Here is a 12,450-nt window from a genome sequence, read left to right on the forward strand (position 1 = left end):
AGCAGCTGTGAGTGAATTGCTCCAGCCTTACTGATTTCTGCTTTAAATCAACATGTTCCCATTGTAGTTTTCCTTCAATGTTTGACTAAAGATACACACAGATTAGAGAAATTATACAAAGTGTAAAATATTCATTCTTTTCTACAGAGATCAGATGGCTCAGTGTTCGAAATCTACATTCTTCAGTCAGGAAGAGCTCAATCAACTCAAGTCTGAGTATGAAACAGGAGGGCTGGAAGGGGCTGTATCTCTGATACAGAAGAAGGTAGAAAACCTCAACAATGTAAAGCTTGACATTGCCGTGACGGGAGAGGCAGGCGCAGGGAAATCCAGCTTCATCAATGCTATGAGAGGGCTTCAGGACGATGATGAGGGAGCAGCTGAAGTTGGTAACACAGAAACCACAATGGAGCCAGCCCCATACCCACATCCCAGCGTGCCTAATGTTTGCTTCTGGGATCTACCAGGAATTGGAACTTTTAATTTTCCTGCGGCTACATACCTGAGGGAAATTAACTTTGAAAGATACGATTTCTTCATCATTATCTTAGGCTGTCGAGTCAAAGAGCATGATGCAAAACTCAGCGAAGAGATTAAGCGGCTGGGGAAGAATGTTTACTTTGCTCGATCTAAAATGGATGATGATCTCCGTCGTTTTCAAACGGATGGTGGAAAATCTACAGAAATGGAAAAGATCAGAACTTATTGTGTTGACAAGTTGAATCAGTTCGGGTTTCCATCACCCACTGTTTTCCTGATATCAAGCCGTAGGGTGAATGAGTTTGATTTCCCAACATTAAAGGAAACCTTCGCGAATAACCTTGATGATATAAAGAAGGATGTGTTCTTGCTGTCACTGCCAAACACAACGTTGGAGATTGTAGAGAATAAAAGACAACAGCTAAAAACACGAGTCTGGATGTTGGCAACACTTTCAGGAGCAGTGGGAGCAGTGCCCATTCCTGTCCTGTCCTTTGCTTGTGACATTGGGATACTGGTTACAGCAATAATACAGTTCCGTCAATATATGGGTCTGGATGATGCCTCTCTTCAAAGACTGGCTAATGTGACAGGGAAATCTGTGAGAGATCTGAAAGCAGTGGTGAAAACTCTCTGGTGGGTGAAATAAACAAGGAATTTGTGATAAGAATGTTGCTGAGTTGCGCCTTTGTTACCATTTCAGCCATTGAGATCGGCCTCGACCTTGTACCAGTCGTTGGTTCCATTTTTGGAGCAGGATCATCATTTGGAATGACCTACAAGCTACTGAATGATGCACTGAATGAGCTTGTGGAGAATGCGCAGAGAGTGGTGCAGGCTGCATTTGGGACTGATTAAATGGACTGCACTAAAACATCAGCACATCGCGCTCCTGTACATCATTAAAAGTTCAAGAATAAAACAGAAAGTAGTGTGGATGTGGCATCTTCCACATCCTCAGGACATCCCGAAGACCAGTGGAAACACCAGAAAACCCACATCAACATGGTTAATATTTTCCGGAGTTTTCACAGAACCTGCGGTGAAGTTATGATCAACAAGCGAGAGAAAGCCTCGGAAATTCACTCCATGTACATCACATTCTGTAATAGTATAGAGACAATTGCAGTATAATCTAACAGTATAGAGACAATTGCAGTATAATCTAATAATATAGAGACAATTGCAGTATAATCCAATAGTATCGAGACAATTGCAGTATAATCTCATAGTATAGAGACAATTGCAGTATAATCTAACAGTATAGAGACAATTGCAGTATAATCCAATAGTATAGAGACAATTGCAGTATAATCTAATAGTATAGAGACAATTGCAGTATAATCCAATAGTATAGAGACAATTGCAGTATAATCTCATAGTATAGAGACAATTGCAGTATAATCTAATAGTATAGAGACAATTGCAGTATAATCTAATAACACAGAGACAATTGCAGTATCATCTATTAGCTTAGAGACAATTGCAGTATAATGTAATATGTTTGACTGTAATTCTGAATGTTAATTTCTTGCTATGTTTTCAGTGATTGTTTTGACCATTGGATTTTCCTTGAATGGGAGAACCAATGAAATAAAGTTGCCATTAGCATCACACTGAATTGTGTCCTGTTCAGTTCATGATGTCTGTCCGGTAGCTCAGTGTTGTGGTAATCCGTCCCATGCTGGACTGACTCATGCTGCTCAGGTTGTGGCTGCATGGGTTAAATTAAATTAATTGGTATAATTACCTTGAGAACCAAATTAAGCTTCACGATACGCCACGGATACAAACCCAGATCCCATTCAATTTCTCCCACACTCTAATATCCTGTGTTTTCACATTGGAAAAGCAGTGTCTCACTGTCAGTGTCCATTTCAGGTCCACTAACAGGCCCTGTGAGAGGTGGGTAAAGCTGGAATAGAATGTGACCAGTTGGAGGAGTGTTGATCTCACTGGGTCTTCCGGACTCAGTCTCAGGTTAATCAGGGTGGTGAGGTCTCAGCTAACCAGGGTCTGGCACTGAGTGATCACCAGAGGGAGAAAGAGAATCACTTGTCGGAGCCCTTAAAGGGGAGATGACGAGGAATGATGGGGCCCGTTCCCCAGGGCCGGATCCCCAGTTCCCCAGGGCCCGTTCCCCAGGGCCAAGCAGGACCACAGGCCGGGCTGGAGGAGGCTGCCATGATCAATGCAGCTTGCACTTCCTGCAAGATATGGGAACAGACCAGAAGATGTCCTGAAGGTAGTTTCCATGGTGATTACCCAATGGGACCAGTTGCCAGGTTCATGGCCCAGGTATCCATCCCACAATGCGTTGCTGAACAACCTGTTACTCACTTCCTGCTGAGCCATGTGAAGTCTGCACACAATACAGCTCGTACATTGCTGACCCTGTTCACCCATTGGACACACATCACATTTGGATCTTACAATGGAAAGTTTTTGGCTCACTCTCATCTTCACTGGCTTCATGGATAAAAGCACCAGAGTGCGACCAAGCTGCAAGCCTGGAGCGTGAGACCCTCGCACATTCACCGAAACAGACCGAGCAGCACATGGGTTCAATACTCCAGGATCATTGATCCCTTAGGCACTGGGATCCTGCAATCAGGCTCCTCAGCCCAAGGCAGTTATTTCTCCCCCTGACTGAGGCAGTGCTGTCTGCCCCTCCTCCCCTTCCAGCCCCTCCTGCTCACTGGTGCTCGGTGCCTCACCAGCTCTTACATCCTGGGACCTGAGTGATGTACTGGGGCTGCTGCTTCAATGAGGAAGGTACCAGGACAGAGTTGGTGAGTCAGGTGAGTGGCTCTTCACTCTGGAGCTGCCAGCCTGCTCTTCAGACCAGGCATCAGGCTGTGCATCACCTGTGAGGGTTACAAAGGGAAGGGTTTAGGAGGGTGGCCACTCTTATGTGACTTTGAGGAAGTCAGTGAGCAACAACAGAAGAGCTTACAATTGAGGTAAATGTCGAGAGACTGTACCAGCTCACTGGACTGAGACCAATCCCTTCTATTACCATGTGTTCTCAGCAGCTCACCTCCAACGTCCCCATCTCCCAATGCCTCCCCGGTGTGTTCCCGAGGAATTGAGGAGCTTCCTCCTCATGCGTGAGGGAGATGGTTGCACTTCCTCTCTGACAAATGTATTTGACCCATTGAGTGTGGGAACTTTCCCTCTGCAAAGTGATGAAGGCCCCTGATTAACACAAGATTGAATTACAGCCAAGAGTGTGCAGACATTGCACAGGGAGGATGCTTTCAGGTACAGGCTATGCAGCAATCTGTTCCCTTTTGAATCAAATCTCACCAGCCGTGTATCAGGCTCTGGGATAACACACACTGAAATGGTGGGAAAGGTGTGCGTGTGTGTTTGGCATCAGGTTCCTTTGTGAATATTATGGTCACATCCATCTCTCAACAGTGAGGGCAGGGATGGAATGGAGGTGGGTCAGGCTTCCAGCATTCTCTCAGGGTGTGCATGGGTACATGTGACTTCACGTACTGCGGCCAATCCCATGAGGCCATTAAACCACTTCCTGCACTGTGCCTTAACAACCACCACTTTATACAGAGCCTTTAACATAGTAAAACATCCCAAGGCACTCTCCATCCCTCCATGGTCTCCAAATTGTCACACTGCTTGTCCGACATCCAGTACTGGATGAGCAGAAATTTCCTGCAAATAAATATTGGGAAGACCGAAGGCATTGCCTTCTGTCCCCATCACAAATTGTGTTCCACAGCCACCGACTCCATCCCTCTCCCTGTTACCTGTCTGAGTCTCAACCACACTGATCACAACCTTGGTGTTTTATTTGACCCCGCGAGCTTCTGTCCACAGATCTACACCATCACTCAGACCAACTACTTCCATCTCGGTAACATCGCCCAACTCCATCCCTGCCTCAGCTCATCCGCTGCTGAAACCACCACCCAGGCCCTTGTTACCTCTGGACCTGACTATTCAAATGCACACCTGGCTGGCCTCCAATCTTCCACCCTCCATTAACCTGAGGTCATCCAAAACTCTGCTGCCCGTATACTAACTCACACCAAACTTATTCACCCATCACAGCTGTGCTCACTGACCTATATTGATTCCCGGTTGATCAATGCCCCTAATTTAAAATTCTCATCCTTGTTTTCAAATCCCTCCATGGCCTCGTCCCTCTCTACATGATGTCCTGTCCTTGAAGTTTACCAAGTGCAGCTGCACCAACACGCAACCAGCTCAACACCATCCAGGCCATGCTGCTTGAATGGCCCGGCATCCACCGCATTAAACACCTTGTCCCTCCACCACCGGCGCTACGTGTACCATCGACACGATGGACTGCAGCAACTCACCAAGGCTTCTTCAATAGGACTTCCTAAACCCACAATCCCCACCACCTAATAGGACAAGGGCAGCAGGCACATGGGAATACTACCACCTCCAAGTTCCTCTCCAAGTCATGAAGCATCCTGTCTTGGAAATATATCACCGTTCCCTCATTGTCACTGGGTCAGAAATCATGCACTCCCTCCCTAACAGCATAGTGGGAGTAACTTCACCTCACGGACTGCAAAGGTTCAACAAGGCGGCCCATCACCAACTTCTCAAGGGAAACTAGGGATGGGCAATAAATGCCGGCCTTGCCAGCTACGCCCACATCCCATAAACGAATGTTAAAGAAACAACGGTGGAGTAATCTTGGCCATTGAACGTAATTGTGTTTTACTGTGACTGAGTTAAAGCCAGTGACACTGAGGGTCATGTGATGCATTTGATTACTGTTCCACCTGTGATGGTTTAGATTGTTGGATTGATATTAAATAATGAACTACTTTATTACAATCATCAGTACTTAACCCTGTGATGGTAGCAACTGTATTAGTATAGATTTGTTAAATAAAACACCTATGTGTCCGACTCAGTCTTTGAAGCCGGTTAATTGGTTAATATCTTTTGGACTGGGTTTGTGGGACAGTCCACAGGCCAGATAATTTAGGATTCTTCTAAACCCCCAATATCACTGACAGACCCCAATCTGGTGGTCAGATGGTTCCCTATTTGTTCTCAGTGGATCACAGCCCCACTGATGGTTTTCTCAGCTGGGTTTCTAAGTGCGTTGCATTTGGATCCGACGTTAAATCTCCTTGCGAGGTGCATCCTCAAATACAATACAGAAAATGCTGGAACACTGAGCAGGTCCGGCAGTATCTGTGGAGAGAGAAACCGAGTCAACCTTTCATCAGAACCGGAAGCAGTTAGTGATTTAACAGTTTATAAGCAAGTGCAGATCGAGTGAAAGGGTTGGGGGGAGCTAAAGGCAAGGTCTGTGATTGGTTGGAAGGCAGGAGTGATTCAATGAAACAAGGGATGATGGTGTAAGGGAAAAGCGGATGGTAATGGGACAATAAAGAAACAAAAGATGGGTCCATAGGAGGTGTAAATGTTTACAGAATATCTATTACCAGCACCTACTGTCTGAGATGCTGCCAGATCATAACCATCGCTCCCATTTTCTCAGACAGCGGATACACTGGATCACCGGGGAGCGCTGGGTCACCGGGGAGCACTGGGTCAGCGGGGAACGCTGGGTCACCGGATGACTGGGGAGCACTGGGTCACCGGGGAGCACTGGGTCACTGGGGAGCACTGGATCCTCAGGGAGTACTGGATGGCTGGAGAGCACTGGGTCACCGGGGAACACTGGATCACCGGGGAACACTGGATCCCCAGGGAGTACTGGATGACTGGGGAGCACTGGATCACCGGGTCGCCGGGGAACACTGGGGGTCACCAGGGAGCACTGGGTCACCAGGGAACACTAATCGGGAAGGTAGATTCATCCTTCCGCAAAGAATCTGACTGTGACTGGAGCTCGAATGGAGCAGCTGCAGGATTCCTCCCCAATTTCATTTCTTTCAATTGGCTAGTGTGTAGCCAATAGTGTGCTACCTCACTGACCCGAGCACCAATCATGGAAACCGACTTTATGAATGAAACCAACATAAACCTTAAAACATTGATCTTAAAACTGTTGGCAGCCAATTATAAAAGGTGTTTATTGATGTTAGAAATCTAATAAGAGTGAGATTAGAACATAAGAATTAGGAGCAGGAGCCGGCCATTCGACCCCTCGAGCCTGCTCCGCCATTTAATAATATCATGGCTGATCTTCGACCTCAACTCCACTTTCCTGCACTATCCCCATATCCCTTGATTCCCTTAATATCCTCAAATTTATCGATTTCAGCCTTGAATATACTTACTGACTGAGCCACCACAGCCTTCTGGGCAGAGAATTTAAAAGATTCACCACCCTCTGAATGAAGAAATTTCTCCTCATCTCAGACCTAAATGCCCTTATTCTGAGACTGTGTCCCTTGGTTCTAGATTCCTCAGCCAGAGGAAACATCCTCCCTGCATCTACCATCAAGCCCTGAAAGCATTTTGTAAGTTTCAATGAGACATCTCTCATTCTTCTAAACTCTGGCGAATATAGAGATTGGCCATAAATGAGCTCGGGAGTGTAGCATCATACGACAAGCAGTGAATGATAAGGAACATTAGGGCCTATCCCGCGCTACTGAATTCAGGGATCAGCTTCCCCACCAGCCACACACGAGGCCAGTGCTCCTGCTCCACATTCTCCGTACTGCTTTACAGCACAGCTCGGAACCCGCTGAGCGACCACATAAAACCAACATTTGGAGCCTTGCAAGCTGTTTGTTGATGAACTCCACCACTTACAAGGATTTCTATGAGGAGATGTACATTCTGATGGTGTTGTTGCGTTGATTAACTGAACATTGTGCATTGGGAGGGTTTTGTGTTTTGCCTGCCCCCTGCTGGTGATTTCCTTCATTCACAGCCCCAATGATCCACATCTCCAGCAGCAGCATTCCTGCTTTCACCACAGAAAGACCATCAAACAAACCCGCTTGCATTTCTACACCGCCTTTCACCACTTCAGGACGTCCCAAAGAGATTTACAGATAATGAAGTACTTTTGAGGTGTCGTTACTATTGCAACATAGGAAACACAGCAGCCAATTTGTGCACAGCAAGTTCCCACAGCAGCAAGGTGTCAATGATCAGATAATCAGTTTTTATTGATGTTGGTTGAGGGATAAACTTTGGCTAACACCCCACAAACAACTCCCCTGCTCTTCTTTGAACTTTTGAATCCACCAGAGAGGGTTTAACAACCCAACTGAAAGACAGCACCTCAGAAATGGAGCACTCCCTCAGTACTGCACTGGAGTATCACCCTAGATATTAGAAACATAGAAATTTACAGCGCAGAAGAAGGCCATTTCAGCCCATCGTGTTCGTGCCGGCCGACAAAGAGCCACACGGCCCTTGGTCAGCAGCCCTAAAGGTTACATATAAACCTATGAAAGGCAAAGAACACCGAGCCCAACCAGTCCACCTCATCACAACTACGACACCCCTTATACTAAAACATTCTACATTCCACCCCAACTGGAGTCATGTGATCTCCTAGGAGAGGCAAAAACCCAGGCCAATTTAAGGAGAAAAAATCTGGGAAAATTCCTCTCCGATCCATCCAGGCGATCGAAACTAGTCCAGGAGATCACACTGGCCGTATTCTATTCCCTGCAGTACTTACCATTATATCTGCTCCGTCCAACTAAAGGTCATCCAGTCTAATACAATTACCAGCTCTAGGTTCGTAACCCTGCATGTTCCTGCACTTTAAGTGCCCATCCAACCATCTCTTAAAAGTGGTGAAGGTTTCTGCATCCACCACTCATCCAGGCAGCGAGTTCCAGATCCCCACAACCCTCTGTGTAAAGTAGCACCCTCCCGCCACACACAACCTTCCATCAACCACCTTAAAAATATGCCCACTTGTAATAGACCCGTCCACCAATGGAAATAGACCCTTACTATCCACTATGTCCAGACCCCTCAATATTTTGTGCACCTCAATGAGCTCTCCTCTCAACCTCCTCTGTTCCAATGAGAACAAACCCAGCCTATTCACTCTGTCCTCATAACTATGATTCTCCATTCCAGGCAGCATCCGAGCAAATCTCCTCTGCACCCTCTCTCGTGCAATCACGTCCTTCCTATAATATGGCAGCCAGAACTGCACGCAATACTGTGGCCTAACCAAAGTATTATTCAATTTAAGCATAACCTCCCTGCTCTTATATTCTATGCCTCGGCCAATAGAAACATAGAAACATAGAAGATAGCTGCAGGAGTAGGCCATTCGGCCCTTTGAGTCTACACTGCCATTCGATAAGATCATGGCTGATCATTCTCTCAGTACCTCTTTCCTGCTTTCTCTCCAAACCCCTTGACCCCCCTTAGCCGTAAGGGCCATATCTAACTCCCTCTTGAACATATCTAATGAACTGGCATCAACAACTCTCTGCAGCAGGGAATTCCACAGGTTAACAACTCTCTGAGTGAAGAAGTTTCTCCTCATCTCAGTTCTAAATGGCCGACCCGTTATCCTAAGACTATGTCCCCTGGTTCTGGACTTCCCCAACATCGGGAACACTCTTCCCGCATCTAACCTGTCCAGTCCCGTCAAAATCTTATACGTTTCTATGAGATCCCCTCTCATCCTTCTAAACTCCAGTGAATAAAGGCCCAGTTGATCCAGTCTCACCTCATATGACAGTCCAGCCATCCCTGGAATCAGTCTGGTGAACCTTTGCTGCACTCCCTCCATAGCAAGAATGTCCTTCCTCAGATTAGGACACCAAAACTGAACACAATATTCTAGGTGAGGCCTCACTAAGGCCCTGTACAACTGCAGTAAGACCTCCCTGCTCCTATACGCAAATCCCCTCGCTATGAAGGCCATTTGCCTCCTTCATCGCCTGCTGTACCTGCATGCCAACTTTCAGTGACTGATGAACCATGACACCCAGGTCTCGTTGCACCTCCCCTTTTCCTAATCTGCCGCCATTCAGATAATATTCTGTCTTCGTGTTTTTGCCCCCAAAGTAGATAACCTCACATTTATCCACATTATACTGCATCTGCCATGCATTTGTCCACTCACCTAACCTGTCCAAGTCACCCTGCAGCCTCTTCGCATCCTCCTCACAGCTCACACCGCCACCCAGTTTAGTGTCATCTGCAAACTTTGAGATATTACACTCAATTCCTTTATCTAAATCATTAATGTATATTGAAAAGAGCTGGTGTCCCAGCACTGAGCCCTGCGGCACTCCACTAGTCACTGCCTGACATTCTAAAAAGGACCCATTTATCCCGACTCTCTGCTTCCTGTCTGCCAACCACGTCCGTGCATTACCCCCAATACCATGCGCTTTGATTTTGCACACCAATCTCTTGTGCGGCACCTTGTCAAAAGCCTTTTGAAAGTCCAAATACACCGTATCTACTGGTTCTCCCTTGTCCACTCTGCTAGTTACATCCTCAAAAAATTCCAGAAGATTCGTCAAGCATGATTTCCCTTTCATAAATCCATGCTGACTTGGTATGATCCTGTCACTGCTTTCCAAATGTGCTGCTATTTCATCCTTAATGATTGATTCCAACATTTTCCCCCACTACTGATGTCAGGCTAACCGGTCTATAATTACCCGTTATTTCTCTCCCTCCTTTTTTAAAAAGTGGTGTTACATTAGCTACCCTCCAGTCCATAGGAACTGATCCAGAGTCGATAGACTGTTGGAAAATGATCACCAATGCATCCACTATTTCTCGGGCCACTTCCTTAAATACTCTGGGATGCAGACGATCAGGCCCCAGGGATTTATCGCTTTTCAATCCCATCAATTTCCCAAATACTATTTCCCACCTGATAAGGATATCCTTCAGTTCCTCCTTCTCACGAGACCCACCTTCCCCTAGTTCATTCGGAAGGTTATTTGTGTCTTCCTTCGTGAAGACAGAACTGAAGTATTTGTTCAATTGGTCTGCCATTTCTTTGTTCCCCAATATAAATTTACCTGAAACCGACTGCAAGGGACATACGTTTGTCTTCACTAATCGTTTTCTCTTCACATATCTTTAGAAGCTTTTGCAGTAGGTTTTCATGTTCCCGGCAAGCTTCCTCTCATATTCTATTTTCCCCCTCTTAATTAAACCCTTAGTCCTCCTCTGTTGACTTCTAAATTTCTCCCAGTCCTCAGGTTTGTTGCTTTTTCTAGCAGATTTATATGTCTCATCCTTGGCTTTAACACTATCCTTAATTTCCCTTGTTAGCCATGGTTGAGCCACCATCCCCGTTTTATTTTTACTCCAGACAAGGATGTACAATTGCTGAAGCTCATCCATGTGATCTTTAAATGTTTGCCATTGCTTGTCCACCGTCAACCCTTTAAGTATCCTTTGCCAGTCTATTCTAGCCAATTCACACCTCATACCGTCGAAGTTACCTTTCCTTAAGTTCAGGACCCTAGTTTCCGAATTAACTGTGTCACTCTCCATCTTAATAAAGAATTCTACCATATTATGGTCACTCTTCCCCAAGGGGCCTTGCACAACAAGGTTGCTAATCAGTCCCTTCTCATTACACATCACCCAGTCTAGGGTGGCCACCTCTCTAGTTGGTTCCTCGACATATTGGTCTAGAAAACCATCCCTAATACACTCCAGGAAATCCTCCTTCACCGCATTGCTACCAGTTTGGTTAGACCAATCAATATGTAGATTAAAGTCGCCCATGATAACTGCTGTACCTTTATTGCACACATCCCTTATTTCTTGTTTGATGCTGTCCCCAACCTCACTACTACTGTTTGGTGGTCTGTGCACAACTCCCACTAACGTTTTCTGCCCTTTGGAATTCTGTAGCTCCACCCATACCGATTTCACATCATCCAGGCTAACATCCCTCCTTACTATTGCACGAATTTCCTCTTTAGCCAGCAATGCCACCCCACCTCTTTTTCCTCTCTGCCTATCCTTCCTAAATTTTGAATACCCCTGGATGTTGAGTTCCCCTGGTCAGCCTGGAACCATGTCTCTGTGATGCCAATGACATCATATCCGTTAACTGCTGTCTGCGCAGTTAATTCATCCACCTTATTCTGAATACTCCTCGCATTAAGGTACAAAGCCTTCAGGCTTGCCTTTTTAACACATTTTGCCCATTTTGAATTTTTCTGAAATGTGGCCCTTTTTGTTTTTTGCCTTGGGTTTCTCTGCCCTCCACTTTTATTCATCTCCTTTCTGTCTTTTGCTTCTGCCTCCATTTTATTTCCCTCTGTCTCCCTGCATAGGTTCCCATCCCCCTGCCATGTTAGTTTAACTCCTCCCCAACAGCACCAGCAAACACTCCCCCTCGGACATTGGCTCCGGTCCTGCCCAGGTGCAGACCGTCCAGTTTGTACTGGTCCCACCTCCCCCACAACCGGTTCCAATGTCCCAGGAATTTGAATCCCTCCCTTTTGCACCACTCCTCAAGCCATGTATTCATCTGAGCTATCCTGTGTTTCCTACTCTGACTAGCACGTGGCACTGGTAGAAATTTGAGATTACTACTTTTGAGGTCTTACTTTTTAATTTAGCTCCTAGCTCCCTAAATTCGTCTCGTAGGACCTCATCCCATTTTTTACCTATATTGTTGGTACCTACATGCACCACGACAACGCGCTGTTCACCCTCCCTTTTCTGAATGTCCTGCAGCCGCTTCGAGACATCCTTGACCCTTGCACCAGGGAGGCATCCTGGAGTCTCGGTTGTGGCCGCAGAAACGTCTATCTATTCCCCTTACAATCGAATCCCCTATCACCGTAGCTCTCCCACTCTTTTTCCTGCCCTCCTGTGCAGCAGAGCCACCCACGAGCATAACACATGTCTGAGCTGTCCTGCCATGATTTAACCCTTAGATTAGCTTAATTTGGCAAAAACAATGCTAAATGTTACTTACTGATAAAGAAAAGAAAAACAAAATCTACTTACTAATCACCAGCCAATCACTTACCCCCTTGGCTGTGACGTCACCTTTTGATTTCTTTCTAC

At 46.1% G+C, this 12,450-nt stretch overlaps 1 pseudogene; it reads left to right on the forward strand.

Annotated features, from left to right (window-relative positions):
• The first annotated feature begins 154 nt into the window (after nucleotides 1–154).
• On the forward strand, nucleotides 155–1,902 carry LOC139265237 (interferon-inducible GTPase 5-like; annotated as a pseudogene).
• Nucleotides 1,903–12,450: the final 10,548 nt, after the last annotated feature.

The sequence above is a fragment of the Pristiophorus japonicus genome, chromosome 6 (assembly GCF_044704955.1).
Source record: "Pristiophorus japonicus isolate sPriJap1 chromosome 6, sPriJap1.hap1, whole genome shotgun sequence".
NCBI classification, from domain to species: domain Eukaryota; kingdom Metazoa; phylum Chordata; class Chondrichthyes; family Pristiophoridae; genus Pristiophorus; species Pristiophorus japonicus.